Source organism: Oncorhynchus keta, chromosome 19 (assembly GCF_023373465.1).
Source record: "Oncorhynchus keta strain PuntledgeMale-10-30-2019 chromosome 19, Oket_V2, whole genome shotgun sequence".
Classification (NCBI taxonomy): Eukaryota; Metazoa; Chordata; class Actinopteri; order Salmoniformes; family Salmonidae; genus Oncorhynchus; species Oncorhynchus keta.
In genome coordinates, this window is record NC_068439.1 from 17,838,472 (window position 1) to 17,863,919 (window position 25,448).

The window sequence follows — 25,448 nt, forward strand, 5'->3', positions numbered from 1 at the left end:
TTTGGTCCATCCTGTTCTTTTCATATCTTTCAAGGGCACAGCTGTGTGGAGATATGAAGAGCACAGAGACTAGCTTGAGCAGCAGAGAACATTCAACCAGCAGAAAGGGGCAGTAACAAAACTGGCGTTATCACTAGTTTGTGCACTATGTTCCCACCATGATCCTCACACATCTGCTAAACTGCCATGTAGACAGTGGTTGTATTTTCCTATAAAGGCTGAGACCCAACTCTTGCTTGTTTGGCTCTTAACTCTGCAATGTTGTTGAGTGGATTGTTAACCGGCTCCAGATTTGTAAACCTTATAATAAGAAGTGAAGAATCTGCATTCTCTCTTCCTTTTGATTAGAATTTCCACGACACTGCACAAGCTGGGCATCATTCACAAATGATAATATGATAGGCTAATATTGTCACCCATCAGACTAATCTTGATTTAATCTCGTCTTTACATATACTAAATCATATACAGTACCAGTCAAAAGTTTGGGCACACCTACTCATTCAAGGGTTTTATCTTTATTTTTACAATGTTCTACATTGTAGAATAATATTGAGGACATTAACAATATGAAATAACACATATGGAATCATGTAGTAACCAAAAAAGTGTTAATCAAATCAAAATAGATTTTAGATCATTCAAAGTAGCCACCCTTTGCCTTGATGACAACTTTGTACACTTTTGTCATTCTCTCAACCAGCTTCACCTGTAATGCTTTTCCAACAATCTTGAAGGAGTTCCCACATATGCTGAGCACTTGTTGGCTGCTTTTACTTCACTCTGCAGGTCCAACTCATCCCAAACCATCATGGGTTGAGGTCAGGTGATTGTGGAGGCCAGGTCATCTGATGCAGCACGCCATCACTCTCCTTCTTGGTCAGATAGCCCTTACACAGCCTGGAGGTGTGTTGGGTCATTGTCCTGTTGAAAAACAAATGATAGTCCCAGTAAGCGCAAACCAGATGGGATGGCATATCCCTGCAGAATGCTGTGGTGGCCATGATGGTTAAGAAATTGAATTCTAAATAAATCACAGACAGTGTCACCAGCATAGCACCCCCACACCATCACACCTCCTCCTCCATGCTTCATGGTGGGAAGCACACATGTGGAGATCCGTTCACCTACTCTGCGTCTCATAAAGACACGGCGGTTGGAACCAAAAATCTCAAATTTGGACACATCAGACCAAAGAACAGATTTCCACCGGTCTAATGTCCACTGCTCGTGTTTGTTGGCCCAAGCATGTCTCTTCTTATTATTGGTGTCCTTTAGTAGTGGTTTCTTTGCAGCAATTTGACCATGAAGGCCTGATTTACACAGTTTCCTCTGAACAATTGCTGTTGAGATGTGTCTGTTACTTGTACTCTGTGAAGCATTTATTTGGGCTGCAATCTGAGGTGTAGTTAAATCTAATGAGCTTGTCCTCTGCAGCAGAGGTAAGTCTGGGTCTTCCTTTCCTGTGGCGGTCCTCATGTGAGCCAGTTTCATCATAGCACTTGATGGTTTCTGCGACTGTACTTTCAAAGTTCTTAACATTTTCCAGATTAACTGATCTTCATATCTTAAAGTAATGATGGACTGTCATTTCTCTTTGCTTATTTGAGGTGTTCTTGCCATAATATGGACTTGGTATTTCACCAAATAGGGCTATCTTCTGTATACCACTCTTACCTTATCACAACACAACTGATTGGCTGAAACACATTAAGAAGGAAAGAAATTCCACAAATTAACAAGGCACACCTGTTAATTGAAATGCTTTCCAGGTGACTACCTCATGAAGCTGGTTGAGAGAATTCCAAGAGTGTGCAAATCTGTCATGAAGGCAAAGGGTGGCTACTTTGAAGAATCTCAAATATAAAATATATTTATTTAACACTTTTTTGCTTACTATAATAAAGAAATAATGAAAACCCTTGAATGGGACTGTATGTTGGAATTTGTTTTGATTTAGAATAGACCATTATCATGCTCCTTTCTCAAAACAGGGGCAGGGGAAAAAATACATGTCATCTATGCACATAAATAGCGAATGGAGGACACATTTCCCATGGTTCATTTTCATGCCAGCCAGGTACTGTAGGCTATACTCCTGTTGTAAAGACAAGCAATTTGCTAAATATTATTAAAGTTGACAAATAGTTATTGTAGGCCTAGCCTATAGAAAGCTGATGGGTTCCGCCTCTTTTTAATAGAGACCATCAAAACTCTATTTTCTCATGCAAATTGCATACCCTATAGAAATGTTGCACAACATGAGCTCATGGGCTCTCATTAAGTGTTTGATTAGATTTTCAATTACATTTGCATTGATGCAGAGTGATAAGAGGAACAATAGAGTGCTGAGTACCAAGCAGTTAGCATGTTTGGTAGGCTACTAATGACCATAAGCAGCATCAGAGCTTGGAGAAGCCTAATTACTGTGACTAAATGGTCACAGGGAATTTGACTGCCGTCATGACTCGTGACCACCGGTGTGGCATTAATATGGTTACCATAACAGCCCTATCTCAGACTTAAGCAGGCTTAGAGTAATGGTCCTTCCTTTACTTATAACATATGGTGACCTATGCAGACCTACCTTCCCAAACCAAACCAGAGGGAAAATGTGGTATGGATGGGGTTAAGAGTAGGGTTAAGAGAAGGGTTAAAAGAAGACTTAAGAATATCAAATCAAATTGTATTTTTTATTTGTCATATACACATGGTTAGCAGATGTTAATGTGAGTGTAGCGAAATGCTTGTGCTTCTAGTTCCGACCATGCAGCAATATCTAACAAGTAATCCAACCTAAAAATGTCACAACAACTACCTTATACACACAAGTGTAAAGGAATGAATAAGAATATGTACATAAAAATATATGAATGAGTGATGGACGAACAGCATAGGCAAGATGCAGTAGATGGTATAGAGTACAGTATATACAAAGGAGATGAGTACTGTAGGGTCTGTAAACATTATATAAAGTGCCATTGTTTAAAGTGGCTAGTGATACATTTATTACATCAATATTTCCATTATTAAAGTGGCTAGAGTTGAGTCAGTATGTTGGCAGCAGTCACTCAATGTTAGTGGTGGCTGTTTAACAGTCTGATGGCCTTGAGATACAAGCTGTTTTTCAGTCTCTCGGTCCCTGCTTTAAATGCATCTGTACTGACCTCGCCTTCTGGATGATAGCGGGGTTAACAGGCAGTGGCTCGGGTGGTTGTTGTCCTTGATTATCTTTTTGGCCTTCCTGTGACATCGGGTGGTGTAGGTGTCCTGAAGGGCAGGTAGTTTGCCCCCGGTGATGCGTTGTGTAGACCTCAGTACCCTCTGGAGAGCCTTACCGTTATGCGCGGAGCAGTTGCCGTACCAGGCGGTAATACAGCCCGACAGGATGCTCTCGATTGTGCATCTGTAAAGGTTTGTGAGTGTTTTTGGTGACAAGCTGAATTTCTTCAGCCTCCTGAGGTTGAAGAGGGGTTGCTGCGCCTTCTTCACCACGCTGTCTGTGTGGGTGGACCATTTCAGTTTGTCCGTGATGTGTATGCTGAGGAACTTAAAACTTTCCACCCTCTCCACTCCTGTCCTGTCTATGTGGATAGTGGGCTGCACCCTCTGCTGTTTCCTGAAGTCCATGATCATCTCCTTTGTTTTGTTGACGTTGAGTGTGAGGTTATTTTCCTGACACCACACTCCGAAGGCAATCACCTCCTCCCTGTAGGCCGTCTCATCATTGTTGGTATTCAAGCCTACCACTGTAGTGTCGTCTGCAAACTTCATGATTTGAGTTGGAGGCGTGTATGGCCAAGCAGTCATGGGTGAACAGGGAGTACAGGAGAGGGCTGAGAACACACCCTTGGAGGCCCCCGTGTTGAGGATCAGAGGGGTGGAGATGTTGTTACCTACCCTCACCACCTGGGGGGGCGGCCCATCAGGAAGTCCAGGACCCAGTTGCACAGGGCGGGGTCGAGACTCAGGGTTTCGAGCTTAATGACGAGTTTGGAGGGTACTATGGTGTTAAATGCTGAGCTATAGTCGATGAACAGCAGGGAGTGACTAGCACACAGACATTGTGGAGCCAAGAGATAATTGGTTCCCCCTCAATCATCCCTTCACATGGTTTAAAAGATACGTTCACATATGAAGACAAGCCTGACCTCTCCCCTCTCTGGGGCCCAAGTAACTTTTTCCACATAAGCATACTTATGAACATTGATAAAACATCTTATTTATCAATGTTACCTAACTAATTCTGATTCAGCCACGACAATGAACAGCATTCTTACATAGGTATTCATCTTGTCCAGATGGGCTAGGGCAGTATGCAGGGTGATTGAGATTGCGTCATCTGTGGACCTATTGGGGCGGTAAGCAAATTGGAATGGGTCTATGGTGTCAGGTAGGGTGGAGGTGATATGATCCTTGACTAGTCTGTCAAAGCACTTCATGATGATGGAAGAGAGTGCTACGGGGATGTAGTCATTTAGCTCAGTTACCGTAGCTTTCTTGGGAACAGGAACAATGGTGGCCTTCTTGAAGCATGCGGAAACAGCAGACTGGGATAAGGATTGATTGAATATGTCTGTAAACACACCAGCCAGCTGGTCTGCACATGCTCTGACGACGCAGCTAGGGATGCCGTCTGGGACTGCAGGGTTAACACATTTAAATGTTTTACTCACGTTGGCTGCAGTGAAGGAGAGCCCGCAGGTTTTGGTAGCGGGCCGTGTCAGTGGCACTGTATTGTCCTCAAAACGAGCAAAGAAGTTGTTTAGTCTGTCTGGGAGCAAGGCATCGTGGTCCGCAACGGGGCTGGATTTTCTTTTGTAGTCCGTGATTGACTGTAGACCCTGCCACATAGCTCTCGCGTCTGAGCCGTTGAATTGCGACTCTACTTTGTCTCTATACTGACGCTTAGCTTGTTTGATTGCCTTGCGGAGGGAATAGCTACACTGTTTGTATTCGGTCATGTTTCCGGTCACCTTGCCATGATTAAAAGCAGTGGTTCACGCTTTTAGTTTTGCGCGAATGCTGCCATCAATCCACGGTTTCTGGTTGGAGAATGTTTTAATAGACGCTGTGGATACAACATCACCGATGCACTTGGTAATAGACTTGCTCACCGAATCAGCGTATTCATCAATGTTGTTGTTTGACGCTATGCGGAACATATCCCAGTCCATGTAATCGAAGCAATCTTGAAGCGTGGAATCCGATTGGTCGGACCAGCGTTGAACAGCCCTGAGCGTGGGTGCTTCCTGTTTTAGTTTCTGTCTATAAGCTGGGAGCAACAAAATGGAGTCATGGTCAGCTTTTCGGAAAGGAGGGCGGGTAGGGCCTTATATTCGTTGTGGAAGTTAGAATAACAATGATCCAGGGTTTTGCCAGCCCGGGTTGCACAGTCGATATGCTAAGTAGAATTTAGGGAGCCTTGTTTTCAGATTAGCCTTGTTAAAATCCCCAGCTACAACAAATCCATCCTCAGGATATGTGGTTTCCAGTTTACATAGAGTCGAATGAAGTTCTTTCAGGTCAGTCGATGTGTCTGCTTGGGGGGGAATATACACGACTGTGATTATGATTGAAGAGAATTCTCTTGGTAGATAATGCGGTCGGCATAGGGTTAAGCAACAGGTCAATGTTGAGCAAGAAGACCAGAAATGGTCATCTGTAGCTCAGTTGGTTGAGAATTGCGCTTGCAACGCCATGATAGTGCGTTTGATTCCAGGGACCACCTATATTTAAAATGTATCCAGACATGACTAAGTCACTTTGTATAAAAGCGTCTGCTAAATGGCATTTAATATTATTATATATTCAATGCTCCCTTGACTATTAGCCATATGTTATATTCCAAATGGCACCCTATTCCCTATGTAGTGGATCACTTTTGTGCACTACTTTTGACAAGATTCTGCCAGACACTAAAAATAATGATTTTGTTCCTTATAACAGGGCGCAGGGTGACCAACTCCTACCTTTCAACAGTGAGCAAGTGGTAAAATGGGGTTAGTTTTAGGGTTGATCAAGAGGTCCCGGTTGAGAAAAATCTTATCGCTCCATAACTGATTACACGGTACATGGTACCTTTCAACAGTAAATACCCCTAAACACCTCAAAGTGCACTTAAAAGGTGGGCAGGTCCAACATCCCTTACTGGACACCTCTCTAAAGGGTGACGGTCATTATTGGCTACAGAGACGGGCTTTGAAAACTGGGTTGAGACGAGCATCTCCAAGTTCACCTCGACAAGTTCAAAAATAAACTCTTGAACTTGGCCAAAAAGCACTTTAATTGTATGGTAAACCTACAGGTAGAATAGTAATGAAGGAGGCTGTTGATTCTACTGACTCTCCTGATTCTCCTGATTCTACTGACATCTGAATCAGGTGCGTTATCGTAGGGCTGGAGCAAAAGCCTGCACACCCAGTAACTCTCAAGGAGGAAAATTGACCACCACCTCTCTAGAGGAATACAATTCATGACTTGACAAGATCACAATCACAACACATAACGTTTAATCGAAATCTGACCTCTTATAGTTAAGTAAAATTGTTTTTATTTTGTTTATTAACCAACTTTGTCTCCCTCTGCCTGTGGTCACTGGGAAGCATTGTACCGTGGCTTAAAGGGATACTTCGGAATTTTGGCAATTAGGAACCTTTATTTACTTCAACAGAATCAGATGAACTAGTGGATATCATTTTTGTCTCTCTGTGTCCAGTTTGAGTGTCATGGTCGTCATATGGAGGAGACCAAGGCGCAGCGTGGTAAGCGTACATACTTCTTTAATAAAGAAAGAACACTGAACAAACTATACAAAGCAACAAAACGAACCGTGAAGCTAATATGGCTAGTGCAGACATTCAACTAAACATAGAATAAGAACCCACAAACTATCCAAGGAATATCAATATCAATATCAATATCAATATCAATCAGAGACAACGATAAACAGCTGCCTCTGATTGAGGACCAATAAACCCCTAGACATACAAAAAACGCTAGACAATACAAAAACTAAACAAACCACCCTCGTCACACCCTGACCTAACCAAAATAATAAATAAAACAAAGATAACTAAGGTCAGGGCGTGACAGTACCCCCCCATCCCCAAAGGTACGGACTCCAGGCCGCAAACCTAAACCTATATCGGAGGGTCTGGGTGGGCATCTAACTTCAGTGGCGGCTCTGGTTCTGGACGCCGCCCCCCTTCTTTACACTGATTCCCCCGCCCTTGTAGCACTGACCCGTGGATCCTCGCCGTAGGCCCCGGGCTGGGGACCCTAGCTGGGTGGATCATCGCCGGAGGTTCTGGACTGGGGACCATCGCTGGCGACACCGGACTGGGGACCGTCGCTGGAGACCCCGGACTGGGGACCGTCGCTGGGGACCGTAGCTGGAGGCCCCGGGCTGGGGATCGTCGCTGGAGGCCCCGGACTGGGGATCGTTGCTGGAGGCCCCGGACTGGGGATCGTCGCTGGAGGCCCCGGACTAGGGATCCTCGCTGGATGCCCCCAACTGTGGCCCATCGCCGGAGGTTCTGGTCTGTAAACTGTCGGACGCCGGACACTCTGGACTGGGTACTGTCGCCGGACAATCTGGACTGGGTACTGTCGCCGGTCGCTCTGGAATGCCGAGGCGCACTCTAGGCCTGGTGCGTGGTGCCGGCACTGGTGGTACCGGGCTGGTGACACGCACCTCAGGGCGAGTGCGGGGAGCAGGCACAGGACATACTGGACTGTGGAGGCGCACTGGAGGTCTGGAGTGTAGAGCTGACGCAACTCGTCCTGGCTGGATGTTTATGGCACAGGATGCACTGGGCTGTGCAGGCTCACCGGAGACATAGTGCGCAGAGCCGGCGCAGGATATCCTGGTCCAAGGAGGTATACTGGAGACCAGGAGCGCTGAGCCGTCACCCTCCTTCCTGGCTGGATGCCCATTCTGGCCCGGCCACTGTGAGGAGCTGGAATAGAGCGCACCGGGCTAGAATAGCGCACTGGAGACACCGTGCGCTCCACCGCATAACACGGTGCCTGACCAGTAACATGCTCCCCACAGTAAGCACGAGGAGTTGGCTCAGGTCTCCATCCTGACTCATGCAATCTCCTCGTGTGCCCCCCAAAGATTTCTTGGCGCCTCCTTATCGGGCCTCCGTGCTAGCCGTGTACCCTCATGTCATCGCCGTTCCTCTATGCTCCGGTATTTCTTCTCGTAGTATCGCCGTTCCGCTTTCGCTGCCTCTATCTCCTCCTGAGGACGGCGATACTCCCCCGGCTGCGTCCAGGGTCCTGCTCCATCTAGTATCTCCTCCCATGTTTATTTCCCCATTAATCGCTGCTCCTCCTTTTCATGCTGCTTGGTGCTGTTATGGTGGGTTCTTCTGTCACGGTCGTCATATGGAGGAGACCAAGGCGCAGCGTGGTAAGTGTACATACTTCTTTAATAAAGAAAGAACACTGAACAAACTATACAAAACGAACCGTGAAGCTAATATGGCTAGTGCAGACAGGCAACTAAACAGAATAAGAACCCACAATAACTTGAAGTCTATGAGTTTCTGCTAGCATGCTCACATAATCTAATTTAAAAGTATGTATTAAGGTATCTGTAATATAACAACTATGACAAAAATGAATGTAGACATAAATAAATACATTTCTACAGCTTACAAAATATTTTATACAATGGTGAGGGAGTGCCAAGATGGAGGCACGGTAGCTTCAACACAGTCATCTATAAATCATTGCTCCTAACCCTTCAGCACCCCCCCACACACAACCCTTCAGCTCCATTTTTACTGGAGGCAAGGTGAAGTTCGGGAGCCAAAAACTACACCCCTTCGTCTGTGATTGGTCAACGGTAGGGAATGTTTTTACTTATTTTTCAAGAAAAGGTATTTTAAGGGAGTATGCGAGCACATTCATTCGGTTCACCATGTCAAGTTCAGCTAGGTGCCAGCAGAACTGAAGCCTTAACCTTTCAGCACCCTCAACCCTTATATCACCCTCTGACCCATCTCTGAGCCGGCACTCCACATTCCAACCCCAACCCACACTCTATTTGCTCCACTATGAACCCGCTCCACTTCTTTACCCTCTCTATCCTTCTTTCTCACCTCCTCTGTCTGTATCTGATCAAAGTCACCTTCAGGTCTCCCCAAGGAGCTGTTGTCTCAGACACTCTCCTCTGAGTGTGATGGACTGTCTTCCACATGTGGTTATTGCTGTCGTATCTTTACTATCATTACATTGAAGACTTAGTTTTATCAAAGATTCTCTGTAATAGTATTACGGGATCAAACTGATTAATTATGTAACTGTAATTAATTAGGAAGTCGGGGCACCAAGGAAAATATTCAGATAACAAGATTACTTGTATCATTTCCTAAAATAACTTTTCAGATATTTTCATATCTGATCCATAGTCTTCTGATTAATGAATTATTTACTATACCTCACGTTAGTCTCATTCCAAACGTTGTAAATTGTTGGTTATCTGCATGAACCCAGTCTTCACTATGAGTCACCCATACATCAATTGTCTTAAATCATTTATTTATTACTAACTAAGCAATTCGCAGAAATGCATAAACAAACAAACAAGGTAAATATGGCTACAAGAAATGATAGGAGAATGTGCCCTAGTGGGCTAAACCGGCATTGCGGCTTGTTAGACAAAAGGGAAGTAAGTGGTGGGTTGACCAAGAAGTCACTACAGGGTTAATAATTATAACAATTGAAATGCTAATCCTTTACACATGAACGCTCACTTATTTGGGAACAATTGCAATCAATATATATATTTACGCTTAGTGTGTCGTCTTGATCGCTGTTGAAAAGTTTGTTTCTATTGGAGAGTTTTCGTCCTCTCTCTCTCTCTCTCTCTCTCTGTGGTTAGGCTGGTTCGTTCAGAGTGACATTCATTTGTTTTGTTATAGGATGGATGTTTCGGCGGATGTCGTTCTTCGCGTTCAATGATACCGAATTCCTAGCTGCAGACTAGTAATTAAAATCAAAGACTTGTTCTTATTCTGTCGGTATCAATAGTCTAAGAGTTTAACCACGTGGTATGGTTAAAAGATTCAGCAATGGTCTACAACCTTTGTACTCCCGTGATTGAGAGAAACGTGGTGGTGGTGGTAATTTCTCAAAGTTGGGTTTTATTCGGAATTGCAGAAAAGGGGCTGTCCCTGGATGCCTGACCCTAACTGAGCTCAGGGGCGGTCCTCTGATTTAGTTAAACTCAAAAGGGAATTGGAGTTTCCTTCATTAAACAGTCCAAAATCACATTGTAAAATTGTGTAAACAGTATCATACTCACTCATTCATCTTATACAACAATTAGTTGTAAACCTCATATCTGAGACTATTATATAAACAGCGTTGTGGTAATGTGGCCACACCGTCTCCCATGACCTTCCCCAAGTTGTGACAAACGGACCAGTTCGTAGCTGGATTCTTCACCGATCTTTTATACCTTCTCCGGAGCATGAAATTTGTTCAGACCTCAAGTTCTGTGAGGTTGAAGAAATTCCTTTGTTCTCTATGAAAATTCACTCTGTCTCTTATACTGTGTGGCCATGAGGCAGGTCTTCTCAGGAATTTACGACCTCTCTATTGACCACAGCAGCCTAGTTGAAGGAGGCAGGGGGAGACAGGGAGAGGGATCCCCCTCTCCCTGGGGCTTGCTGGGGCTTGCTGTACCCAAAGAGGGCAATGTCATGACACGTCATGACACTGTACTGTATCACACTCTAGCTCTTATCACTCTCTAGCTCTTATCACTCTCTAGCTCTTATCACTCTCTAGCTCTTATCACTCTCTAGCTCTTATTAAGGCATCTGCATGCTTCCCATCCGAAACAGTATCTTGCATATATTATGACAACATTTTCTGACGTTTTTGTTCGTTTTGGTCTTCAGCCAGGTTTTTTTTGGGCTGTTTGTGCACACCCCCAGAAAATTAGCGAGGCAAGTCGGACTTCGGTAGCCAAGCCCACACCGTCAGTCATTTCTCCATTGGTCAACCGTAGATATTCTTCTATTAAGTGTTTGAGGTCATTCAACGATATAGGATTCATTTTCATGCAAATTTTTCCACTTGAGAAATACTGCACCAAACATGTTAGTTAGATGTAAAATTGCGTGACTATGATCTCCTCGGCAAAAATGTAAATGAATGAGTTCATTCTGACTATTTTAAGATGTATATAGTGGCTACGGTGTCTCAAGCTGGACAAACATTACTATTGCTGCTTTTTCACTCTCTCTTTCTCTTCCTGCCTTACTCTCGCTTTCTCCTCTACACTGTCAATTTCTCTCCTTTTCTCTCTCGGTCTGTATATATCTTCCTCTTTTCACACTTACAAATCTCACCTCTCAATCTCTCCATCCTTCATATAATCTCTCTTTGTCTATTTATTGTTCTTTAGGAGAAAGAGTTATGGGCTATGTGTCAGTAGATGGAAACACATCATACATATTGTAAATACTGCTGTACTGGAGCTCACACTTCCTTGTCCCTTTCTGAGGGAGGTGACAGACAGAGTTATGAGTTAGAGATGATCATGGTCATTACAGTCATTAGCATGAGTTATGTCTGTGTGTACTATGGGAATCCGGACAGAGAAGTGAGTATAGCTCCAGTTCAATCTGAGTACATTCAGAAGGTTAACTGTTCAACTGTACGGTGATTGTTCTTGACTGTTTTACATCTGTCGACTGTTATTACATCTCTCGACTGTTATTACATCTCGACTGTTATTGCATCTCTCGACTGTTATTACATCTCTCGACTGTTATTACATCTCGACTGTTATTACATCTCGACTGTTATTACATCTCTCGACTGTTATTACATCTCCACTGTTATTGCATCTCTCGACTGTTATTACATCTCTCGACTGTCATTACATCTCTCGACTGTTATTATATCTCTCGACTGTTATTACATCTCGACTGTTATTGCATCTCTCGACTGTTATTACATCTCTCGACTGTTATTACATCTCTCGACTGTTATTACATCTCGACTGTTATTGCATCTCTCGACTGTTATTACATCTCTCGACTGTTATTACATCTCGACTGACTGTTATTGCATCTCTCGACTGTTATTACATCTCTCTGACTGTTATTACATCTCGACTGTTATTGCATCTCTCGACTGTTCGACTGTTTGCATCTCTCGACTGTTATTACATCTCGACTGTTATTGCATCTCTCGACTGTTATTACATCTCTCGACTGTTATTGCATCTCGACTGTTATTGCATCTCTCGACTGTTATTGCATCTCTCGACTGTTATTGCATCTCTCGACTGTTATTACATCTCTCTGTTATTGCATCTCGACTGTTATTACATCTCCCGACTGTTATTGCATCTCTCGACTGTTATTACATCTCTCGACTGTTATTGCATCTCTCGACTGTTATTACATCTCTCGACTGTTATTGCATCTCTCGACTGTTATTGCATCTCGACTGTTGCATCTACATTGCATCTCTCGACTGTTATTGCATCTCTCGACTGTTATTGCATCTCGACTGTTATTGCATCTCTCGACTGTTATTACGTCTCTCGACTGTTATTACATATCTCGACTGTTATTACATCTCTCGACTGTTATTGCATCTCTCGACTGTTATTGCATCTCTCGACTGTTATTGCATCTCTCGACTGTTATTGCATCTCTCGACTGTTATTACATCTCGACTGTTATTACATCTCTCGACTGTTATTACATCTCTCGACTGTTATTGCATCTCTCGACTGTTATTGCATCTCTCGACTGTTATTGCATCTCTCGACTGTTACTGCATCTCTCGACTGTTACTGCATCTCTCGACTGTTATTACATCTCTCGACTGTTATTACATCTCTCGACTGTTATTGCATCTCTCGACTGTTATTGCATCTCTCGACTGTCATTACATCTCTCGACTGTTATTATATCTCTCGACTGTTATTACATCTCGACTGTTATTGCATCTCTCGACTGTTATTACATCTCTCGACTGTTATTACATCTCTCGACTGTTATTACATCTCTCGACTGTTATTACATCTACATCATCTCGACTGTTACATTGTTATTACATCTCTCGACTGTTATTGCATCTCTCGACTGTTATTGCATCTCTCGACTGTTATTGCATCTCTCGACTGTTATTGCATCTCTCGACTGTTATTACATCTCTCGACTGTTATTACATCTCATCTATTACACTGTTATTGCATCTCTCGACTGTTATTGCATCTCTCGACTGTTATTGCATCTCTCGACTGTTATTACATCTCTCGACTGTTATTATATCTCTCGACTGTTATTACATCTCTCGACTGTTATTACATCTCGACTGTTATTACATCTCTCGACTGTTATTACATCTCGACTGTTATTACATCTCGACTGTTATTACATCTCGACTGTTATTGCATCTCTCGACTGTTATTACATCTCTCGACTGTTATTACATCTCGACTGTTATTGCATCTCTCGACTGTTATTGCATCTCTCGACTGTTATTGCATCTCTCGACTGTTATTGCATCTCTCGACTGTTATTGCATCTCTCGACTGTTATTACATCTCTCGACTGTTATTACATCTCTCGACTGTTATTACATCTCTCGACTGTTATTACATCTCTCGACTGTTATTGCATCTCTCGACTGTTATTACATCTCTCGACTGTTATTACATCTCTCGACTGTTATTGCATCTCTCGACTGTTATTACATCTCTCGACTGTTATTACATCTCGACTGTTATTGCATCTCTCGACTGTTATTGCATCTCTCGACTGTTATTGCATCTCTCGACTGTTATTGCATCTCTCGACTGTTATTGCATCTCTCGACTGTTATTGCATCTCTCGACTGTTATTACATCTCTCGACTGTTATTGCATCTCTCGACTGTTATTATCTCGACTGTTATTGCATCTCTCGACTGTTATTACATCTCTCGACTGTTATTACATCTCGACTGTTATTGCATCTTGACTGTTATTGCATCTCTCGACTGTTATTGCATCTCTCGACTGTTATTGCATCTCTCGACTGTTATTGCATCTCTCGACTGTTATTACATCTCTCGACTGTCATTGCATTCGACTGTTATTGCATCTCTCGACTGTTATTGCATCTCTCGACTGTTATTGCATCTCTCGACTGTTATTGCATCTCTCGACTGTTATTACATCTCGACTGTTATTACATCTCTCGACTGTTATTACATCTCTCGACTGTTATTACATCTCGACTGTTATTACATCTCGACTGTTATTGCATCTCTCGACTGTTATTACATCTCTCGACTGTTATTACATCTCTCGACTGTTGCATCTTACATCTCTCGACTGTTATTACATCTCGACTGTTATTGCATCTCTCGACTGTTATTACATCTCTCGACTGTTATTACATCTCGACTGTTATCATCTCTCGACTGTTATCGCACTGTTATTACATCTCTCGACTGTTATTACATCTCTCGACTGTTATTACATCTCTCGACTGTTATTACATCTCTCGACTGTTATTACATCTCGACTGTTATTGCATCTCTCGACTGTTATTGCATCTCTCGACTGTTATTACATCTCTCGACTGTTATTACATCTCTCGACTGTTATTGCATCTCTCGACTGTTATTACATCTCTCGACTGTTATTACATCTCGACTGTTATTGCATCTCTCGACTGTTATTGCATCTCTCGACTGTTATTGCATCTCTCGACTGTTATTGCATCTCTCGACTGTTATTGCATCTCTCGGCTGTTATTGCATCTCTCGACTGTTATTGCATCTCTCGACTGTTATTACATCTCTCGACTGTTATTGCATCTCGACTGTTATTGCATCTCTCGACTGTTATTGCATCTCTCGACTGTTATTACATCTCTCGACTGTTATTACATCTCTCGACTGTTATTACATCTCTCGACTGTTATTGCATCTCTCGACTGTTATTGCATCTCTCGACTGTTATTGCATCTCTCGACTGTTATTGCATCTCTCGACTGTTATTACATCTCGACTGTTATTACATCTCGACTGTTATTGCATCTCTCGACTGTTATTACATCTCTCGACTGTTATTGCATCTCTCGACTGTTATTACATCTCTCGACTGTTATTGCATCTCTCGACTGTTATTACATCTCGACTGTTATTACATCTCTCGACTGTTATTACATCTCTCGACTGTTATTACATCTCTCGACTGTTATTACATCTCGACTGTTATTACATCTCGACTGTTATTGCATCTCTCGACTGTTATTACATCTCTCGACTGTTATTACATCTCGACTGTTATTGCATCTCTCGACTGTTATTACATCTCTCGACTGTTATTATTGCATCTCTCGACTGTTATTACATCTCTCGACTGTTATTACATCTCGACTGTTATTGCATCTCTCGACTGTTATTACATCTCTCGACTGTTATTACATCTCTCGACTGTTATTACATCTCTCGACTGTTATTACATCTCTCCACTGTTATTACATCTCTCGACTGTTATTGCATCTCTCGACTGTTATTACATCTCTCGACTGTTATTACATCTCTCGACTGTTATTACATCTCTCGACTGTTATTGCATCTCTCGACTGTTATTACATCTCTCGACTGTTATTGCATCTCGACTGTTATTGCATCTCTCAACTGTTATTGCATCTCTCGGCTGTTATTGCATCTCTCGACTGTTATTGCATCTCTCGACTGTTATTACATCTCTCGACTGTTATTGCATCTCTCGACTGTTATTGCATCTCTCGACTGTTATTGCATCTCTCGACTGTTATTACATCTCTCGACTGTTATTATATCTCTCGACTGTTATTACATCTCTCGACTGTTATTGCATCTCTCGACTGTTATTACATCTCTCGACTGTTATTACATCTCTCGACTGTTATTACATCTCTCGACTGTTATTACATCTCGACTGTTATTACATCTCGACTGTTATTACATCTCGACTGTTATTGCATCTCTCGACTGTTATTGCATCTCTCGACTGTTATTGCATCTCTCGACTGTTATTGCATCTCTCGACTGTTATTGCATCTCTCGACTGTTATTGCATCTCTCGACTGTTATTGCATCTCTCGACTGTTATTGCATCTCTCGACTGTAATTACATCTCTCGACTGTTATTGCATCTCTCGACTGTTATTGCATCTCTCGACTGTTATTGCATCTCTCGACTGTTATTACATCTCTCGACTGTTATTGCATCTCTCGACTGTTATTACATCTCTCGACTGTTATTACATCTCTCGACTGTTATTACATCTCTCGACTGTTATTACATCTCTCGACTGTTATTACATCTCTCGACTGTTATTACATCTCGACTGTTATTACATCTCGACTGTTATTACATCTCGACTGTTATTGCATCTCGACTGTTATTGCATCTCGACTGTTATTGCATCTCTCGACTGTTATTGCATCTCTCGACTGTTATTGCATCTCTCGACTGTTATTGCATCTCTCGACTGTTATTACATCTCTCGACTGTTATTGACATCTCTCGACTGTTATTGCATCTCTCGACTGTTATTACATCTCTCGACTGTTATTACATCTCTCGACTGTTATTACATCTCGACTGTTATTGCATCTCTCGACTGTTATTATTCGACTGTTATTCATCTCGACTGTTATTACATCTCTCGACTGTTATTACATCTCGACTGTTATTGCATCTCTCGACTGTTATTACATCTCGACTGTTATTGCATCCCTCGACTGTTATTGCATCTCTCGACTGTTATTGCATCTCTCGACTGTTATTGCATCTCTCGACTGTTATTGCATCTCTCGACTGCTATTGCATCTCTCGACTGTTATTACATCTCTCGACTGTTATTACATCTCTCGACTGTTATTGCATCTCCTGACTGTTATTACATCTCTCGACTGTTATTGCATCTCGACTGTTATTACATCTCTGGACTGTTATTACATCTCTCGACTGTTATTACATCTCTCGACTGTTATTGCATCTCGACTGTTATTACATCTCTCGACTGTTATTGCATCTCTCGACTGCTATTGCATCTCTCGACTGTTATTACATCTCTCGACTGTTATTGCATCTCTCGACTGCTATTGCATCTCTCGACTGTTATTGCATCTCTCGCTAGTTATTGCATCTCGACTGTTACTGCATCTCTCGACTGTTATTGCATCTCTCGACTGTTATTGCATCTCCCGACTGCTATTGCATCTCTCGACTGTTATTGCATCTCTCGACTGTTATTACATCTCGACTGTTATTACATCTCTCGACTGTTATTACATCTCTCGACTGTTATTACATCTCTCGACTGTTATTACATCTCTCGACTGTTATTACATCTCTCGACTGTTATTACATCTCGACTGCTATTGCATCTCTCGACTGTTATTGCATCTCTCGACTGCTATTGCATCTCTCGACTGTTATTACATCTCTCGACTGTTATTACATCTCTTGACTGTTATTACATTTCTTGACTGTTATTACAACTCTTGACTGCTGTAACATTATAATAACTTGTCTGTTATTAGATGGCATAGACCTGAAATGAAATGAATGGGTGAGTGTTTGTTTAACTCTTTCAACTCACTAAGAGGCCACTTAGGATACTGAGACACCCGTCTCTCCCGTTCCCAAAGAAACACTACACAACAAGCCAAACAACCCTTCAATCCCTCCCCATTAGACATGCTGCTTGGCACACAACATACACATTCCTGTAACCATGACAATCCACATGTCAACGACAAACAAAAAGTAATGTTGGAGATGGTGTGTGTGTGCTTACAGACTCCTGGGTAAATTCTAACAGTAACACAAAACACAGTCGCGCGCGCACACACACACACACACACACACACACACACACACACACACACACACACACACACACACACACACACACACACACACACACACACACACACACACACACACACACACACACACACACACACACAGAGTTCAGTTCAACTGTACACACTTACGCAGCTGAAACACCCACAGTTTCAAATCATCCGTGCTGCGTTCGAGAAAGGGGGCGGATTCCCATTACCCTAGCCAGGTCTCATTAACATTCTGACAAAACCTACCTACCACAATCATCATATCAACACCACCATATAGACAGACAGACGGACGGACGGACGGAGGGACGGGAGGGAGAGAGGGGAGGAAAGGTAAGAGGGTGTGATGGATGGAGGAAAGAGAGAGAGAGAGAAACTAAGAGTAAGAGAAACCGTGAGAGAGTGATATGTCAGGAAACCAGTGCAGAAGGTGAGTTTAATAAAGAACCGTTGCAGATGAACAAACACGAGGCGCGTACTGAACGTGAGAGAAAACAATAACACCTAGTGACTGAAGGCTAAATAAAGGGGGAGAAATCAAGGAGGCAATGACGACCAGGTGTGCATAATGATGGGGAACAGGTGTGCATAATGATGGGGAACAGGTGTGCATAATGATGGGGAACAGGTGTGCATAATGATGGGGAACAGGTGTGCATAATGATGGGGAACAGGTGTGCATAATGATGGGGAACAGGTGTGCATAATGATGGGGAACAGGTGTGCATAATGATGGGGAACAGGTGTGCATAATGATGGGGAACAGGTGTGCATAATGATGGGGAACAGGTGTGCATAATGATGGGGAACAGGTGTGCATAATGATGGGGAACAGGTGTGCATAATGATGGGGAACAGGTGTGCATAATGATGGGGAACAGGTGTGCATAATGATGGGGAACAGGTGTGCATAATGATGGGGAACAGGTGTGCATAATGATGGGGAACAGGTGTGCATAATGATGGGGAACAGGTGTGCATAATGATGGGGAACAGGTGTGCATAATGGTGGGGAACAGGTGTGCGTAATAATGAAGCCATGGCCAGTGGTTAGTAGACCGGTGACGTTGAACGCCGGGAGGGAGCAGGAGGGTGACAATCAGGTCATTTTAGCACATTGATAAACTGTGATCCATTGGAAGCTAAAGAAATGAGCGCATGGAACCAGAGATATCCTATGGCCAATGCAGCAGTAGGCCTTTCACTTCCATCATCAACTAAGTAAAATACATAGGCCTAAAGCTGAAATAAAATAGAAAATATCCTGATGAAAATTCAGATTCTTTCAATCGTATTAATCTCTCTACGCCGCCAGTCGGCCGCCTCTCTATCGGTGTTGACTTGAGCTATCACTAGTGAAGTGCAACAAGGCTATCAGATAAATCAACCGGGTCCAGCTGAAGCTGTTACTAGCGAACTTGCAACGTTGTATCAACTAGTCCAGGGGTTCCCAAACTTTTTCACTCAGACCCCCATTGCAGAAAAAGGTTATTTCTTGCAATTCCACACATATGGTCATGGGGTGTAAAGAACATATTGCCATTGTATAGCCCTTTTTTCTTGCAATTCTATACATTTTGACATGACTATTGTGTATTCATTTGATATGAGTGACTTGAACATTACTACAACAAACAATGCATTAGGTAAGTATTCAGACCTCTTGACTTTTTCCACATTTTGTTGCGTTACAGTCTTATTCTAAAATGGATTCAATTGTATGTTTCCCCTCATCAATCTACACACAATACCACATAATGACAAAGCAAAAACAGGTTTTTACAAATGACCCTGAAAAACATCCCACAGCATGATGCTGCCACCACCATGCTTCACCGTAGGGGTGGTGGCAGGTTTTCTCCAGACGTGATGCTTGGCATTCAGGCCAAAGAGTTCAATCTTGGTTTCATCAGAGCAGAGAATCTTGTTTCTCATGGTCTGAGAGTCTTTAGGTGCCTTTTTGGCAAACTCCAAGCAGACTGTCATGTGCCTTTTACTGAGGAGTGGCTTCTGTCTGGCCACTCTAACCTAAAGGCCTGACTGGTGGTGTGATGCAGAGATGGTTGCCATTCTGGAAGGTTCTCCCATCTCCACAGAGGAACTGTGGAGCTTTGTCAGAGTTACCATCAGGTTCTTGGTCACCTCCCTGACCAAGGCCCTTCTCCCCCGATTGCTTAGATTGGCCGGGCGGCCAGCTCTAGGAAGAGTCTTGGTGGCTCTAAACTTCTTCCATTAAAGAATGATGGAGGCCACTGTGTTCTTGGGGACCTTTTTGGGGACCTTTCACCAGATCTCTGCCTCAGCACAATACTGTCTCGGAGTTCTATGGGCAATTCTTTCGAACCTCATGGCTTGGTTTTTGCTCTGACATTCACGGTCAACTGAGGGACCTTATATAAACAGGTGTGTGCTTTTCCAAATCATGTCCAATCAATTGAATTTACCACAGGTGGAATCCAATCAAGTTGTAGAAACATCTCAAGTATGATCAACGGAAACAGGATGCTGCTGAGCTCAATTTCGAGTCTCATAGCAAAGGCTCTGAATACGTAAATAAGGTATTTCTGTTTTATATTTGTAACACATTTGCAAACATTTCTAAAAACCTGTTTTTGTCCATTCTACTATTACAACTTTCAAGAGTGAAACTGGCCGCGCCCCACAGTTTGGGAACCACTGAACTAGCCTATTCCGTGGGCCCTAATAGTTTCCCACCGCCAGTGAGCTCAGTACAGAAAGCTGTTTTTTAGGACATTTCCGGATATTTGGGATGAACATGATATTTTGCTTTCACACCGAGGCTTGGTGATTATCGAAGCCGGGATGTAAAAAAAAAAAGAATACCTTTTTGACTTATTGTGTGAGGTGAAGAAAAAATGACTTAGAAGCTCAGGTTATTAGTGGTGGTAGTGGTGAGTTAAGACAATCAGAAATCAGACATCCCCAAATGGGAAAATGTCTACATTATCCCGCAGCAGGCCGGGTACTTCTATGCGTGCTCAGGCGCGCTCTCCCTAAACATTATCATAACAGACAAACCAGTCACATTCTCATTGCTCACATGGAGTAGACGATGAAAACATTTACAAAAGTCATTTCTCACAAGTGTAGTAGGTTGTGAACTCGGTAACCATTTCCATTCCGAGAATGACAACAGTAAATGACTTTAATGAATACATGTGTGAACAGAAATGAATTAACAGTACATTTATTAGGCCTACTGGTGACATGTGTGATGGGGAATTTATTTACAAAATAAACAATCAAAGGGCAAACAATTCACACAAACAAATGAATGTGCAAGAAGTGTCAGGAGACAGCTGAGTGCATTATGGAGAGTTGACTGCATGCATTCTGTAGAGAGACCCGGCCTTAAAAAACTAATTGTGGGCTTCCAAATGAAATATGCATGGGCCTAATGTCACGCCCTGGTTGAAGTATTTTGTGTTTTTCTTTATGTATTTGGTCAGGCCAGGGTGTGACATGGGTTTTTGTATGTGGTGTGTAGCTTAGTGGGATTGTAGCTTAGTGGGGTGTTCTAGGAGAGTCTATGGCTGTCTGAAGTGGTTCTCAATCAGAGGCAGGTGTTTATCGTTGTCTCTGATTGGGAGCCATATTTAGGCAGCCATATTCTTTGGTTGTATTGTGGGTGATTGTCCTGAGTGTCTTGGTGTCCTTGTTTGATGTTAGTTGACACATGTATAGGCTGTTTTCGGTTTTTGTTTCGTTTATTGTTTTGTAGTGTTCGTGTTTAGTCGTGTTTACGTTTGTTTAAATAAACATGGATCGCAATCGACACGCTGCAGTTTGGTCCGACTCTCCTTCACCATTAGAAAACCGTGACACCTAAACACTTGTGATTTGAAACAATCTTCAACTATTTTTTAAAAGAAGCTAAGGATCCTCTGTCGTCAAATCATGTTCTCTAGTGAAAGATTTTGAATTATTTTATTGAGACAGGAGTAATTATATAAATTTTGGCAAAAACGTAAATTTACTTTAGGGGAAGTCAGCATCCGAACACTGCACTGGCACCAGTGGTGTAAAGTGCTTAAGTAAAAATATTTTAAAGTACTACAAAAGTAGTTTTTGGGGGTATACATACTATTTCTATTTTTGACAACTTTTACTGTTCATTCACAACATTAAAAAGAAAATAATGTACTTTTTATTCCAAACATTTTCCTTGACACTCAAAATACTCGTTACAATTTGAATGCTTAGCAGTACAGGAAAAAGGCCCAATTGACACACTTATCAAGACAACGTCCTTGGTCATCCCTACTGCCTCTGATCTGGCAGACTCACTAAACACAAATGCTTAGTTTGTAAATTATGTCTGAGGGTTGGAGTGTGCCCCTGGCTGTCAAAAATAAATACAAATTATAATAATAATGTGTAGCATTTACTTTTAGTTTTTACTTTCACTCAAGTATGACAATTGAGTACTTTTTCCAGCACTGTACTTAAGTACATTTAAAACCAGATACTTTTAGACTTTTACTCAAGTAGCAATTACTGGGTGACTCACTTTTACTTGAGTCATTTTATAATAAGGTATCCCCATAGAAATGCATTTTGCTTATTATAGACAGGTTTTGTCAAGCATGAGCCCTCTCGCTTAGCCTTTTCTCTCTGGTAAAACTACTGTATCTCACCAGAGAAAGCATCCGAGCGAGCGAAACAGCGCCCCTCTATCTTACTATAAGTAACCAATGTATCTGATGCTGTATGGACAGAAATAGTATGACATGCCATACTATTTTTGTCCAGACAGCATCAGATACATGGCCTACACATACGCAGACAGAGGGGCGCCGTTTCGCTCGCTCGGATGATTTATCTGAGATTGATGCGTCTTTCTACGCACGTGTTAGTCAAATAGATTACCAATATTTTATTTGGACTGGCAAGGAGGTACAGTTGGGCAGGCCAGGCCCCCTGAGGCCCACCCATAACGCCGGCCCTGTGGGGAACCAGCGTCACGTCTTGCTCTTCATAGTAATCAGAGGGCTGATACAAATATTATGCATGACAGTCTCTCTTGGCTAAGAGTTGGGGATAGACTGACTGCATAACTTCTTTTTTTATAAGAAACATTAATGGTTTGAAAATCCCAAATTGTTTGCATAGTCAACTTACACACGGCCCTGACACACACTTACCCGACCAGACATGCCACCATGGGTCTTTTCACAGTCCCCAAACCCAGAACAAATTCAAGAAAGCATACAATATTATTTAGAGCCATTATTGCATGGAACTCCGTTCCATCTCATATTGCTCAAATGAACAGCAAACCTTGTTTTAAAAAACGGATAAAGCATCACCTCACGGCACAAAGCCTTTCCCCTATTTGACCTAGATAGTTTGTGTATTGGTATTGATAAGTAGGCGACATGTGCCTTTTGAAAAATGTATTTTTTAAATTATGTAGTTCTGTCCTTGAGCTGTTCTTGTCTATTAATGTTCTGTATTGTGTCATGTTTCATGTTTTGTGTGGACCCCAGGATGAGTAGCTGCTGCTTTTGCAACAGCTAATAGGGATCCTAATAAAATACCCCAAAAATCACGAAGGATCAATCATGGTCCAAACACACCAGCACAGTCGTGAAAAGGCCGTCCAGGACCTCAATACAAGGTGGTGTCAGAGGAAGTGTTCAACATTTTCAACGATTCCAGCCACCCAAGTCATAGACTGTTCTCCCTGCTACCGCAAGTGAAGCGAGACTAATGCACCGTCTGGGACCAACAGGATCGTGAACAGCTTCTACCCCCAAGCCGTAATACTGCTAAATAGTTATTTAAATAGTTAGCCAAAAGCCTTGCAGGTGGCGCAGTGGTCTAGGGCACTGCATCGCAGTGCTAGCTATGCCACCAGAGACTCTGGGTTCGCGCCAAGGCTCTGTCGCAGCCGGCCGTGACTTGGAGGTCCGTGGGGCGACGCACAATTGGCCTAGCGTCGTCCGGGTTAGCGAGGGTTTGGCCGGTAGGGATATCCTTGTCTCATCACGCACCATCGACTCCTGTGGCTTCCGGGTTAGATGCACGCTGTGTTAAGAAGCAGTGCGGCTTGGTTGGGTTGTGCTTCGGAGGACGCATGACTTTCATCTCTCCCGAGCCCGTATGGGAGTTGTAGCGATGAGACAAGATAGGAACTACTAATAATTGGATACTACGAAATTGGGGAGAAAAAGGGGGTAAAATTAAAAAATAAATAAATAATAATAGTTAACCAAATAGCTACTTGGACTGTCTGCAGTGACCCTTTTTGCACTAACTTTGACTTATCACATACGCTTCTACTAGTGTTTACTATCTGTCACTTTATTCCTAAACTCAGCAGAAAAAGGAAGGTCCTGCGTTTATTTTTTAGAAAACTTAACATGTGTAAATATTTGTATGACCATAACAAGATTCAACAACTGAGACATAGACTGAACAAGTTCCACAGACATGTGACTAATAGAAATTGAATAATGTGTCCCTGAACAAAGGGGTGTGGGATCAAAATCAAAAGTAACAGTCAGTATCTGGTGTGGCCACCAGCTGCATTAAGTACTGCAGTGCATGTCCTCCTCATGGACTGCACCAGATTTGCCAGTTCTTGCTGTGAGATGTTACTCCACTCTTCCACCAAGGCACCTGCAAGTTCCCGGACATTTCTGGGGGGAATGGCCCTAGCCCTCACCCTCCGATCCAACAGGTCTGAGACGTGCTCAAAGGAATTGAGATCCGGGCACTTCGCTGGCCATGGCAGAACACTGACATTCCTGTCTTGCAGGAAATCACGCACAGAACGAGCAGTATGGCTGGTGGCATTGTCATGCTGGAGGGTCATGTCAGGATGAGCCTGCAGGAAGGGTACCACATGAGGGAGGAGAATGTCTTCCCTATAACACACCGTGTTGAGATTGCCTGCAATGACAAGTTCAGTCTGATGATGCTGTGACACCGCCCCAGACCATGACAGGCCCTCCACCTCCAAATCGATCCCTCTCCAGAGTACAGGCCTCGCTGTAACACTCATTCCTTCGACAATAAACGCGAATCCAACCATTACCCCTGGTGAGACAAAACTGCGACTCGCCAGAGAAGAGCACTTTTTGGAATTGTGCGTTCCTGGTGTAACTCGGGCAGTTGTTGTTGCCATCCTGTACCTGTCCCGCAGGTGTGATGTTCGGATGTACCGATCCTGTGCAGGTGTTGTTACACGTGGTCTGTCACTGCGAGGACGATCAACTGTCCGTCCTGTCTCCCTGTAGTGCTGTCTTAGGCATCTCACAGTACGGACTTTCCAATTTATTGCCTTGGCCACATCTGCAGTCCTCATGCCTCCTTGCAGCATCCCTAAGGCACGTTCACGCAGATGAGCAGGGACCCTGGGCATCTTTCTTTTGGTGTTTTCCAGAGTCAGTAGAAAGGCCTCTTTAGTGTCCTAAGTTTTCAAAACTGTGACCTTAATTGCCTACCGTCTGTAAGCTGTTAGTGTCTTAACAACCGTTTCACAGGTGCATGTTCATTAATTATTTAAGGTTCATTGAACAAGCACGGGAAACAGT

The 25,448-nt window shown here is 43.0% G+C and overlaps 1 protein-coding gene across 3 annotated transcripts in view; it reads right to left on the minus strand.

The window, feature by feature from the left end:
* Nucleotides 1-25,448, minus strand: part of LOC118375656 (zinc finger protein 385D-like) — a 46,984-nt gene that overhangs the window by 12,652 nt on the left and 8,884 nt on the right. Inside the window, exon 3 of one of the 3 annotated variants that reach the window (XM_052469914.1) lies at nucleotides 710-924. The exons of the other annotated variants lie outside the window; for them this stretch is intronic. The gene's annotated coding sequence lies outside the window, so the exon portion shown is untranslated. The remainder of the gene's footprint in view (nucleotides 1-709; nucleotides 925-25,448) is intronic. 3 annotated transcript variants of the gene reach the window in all.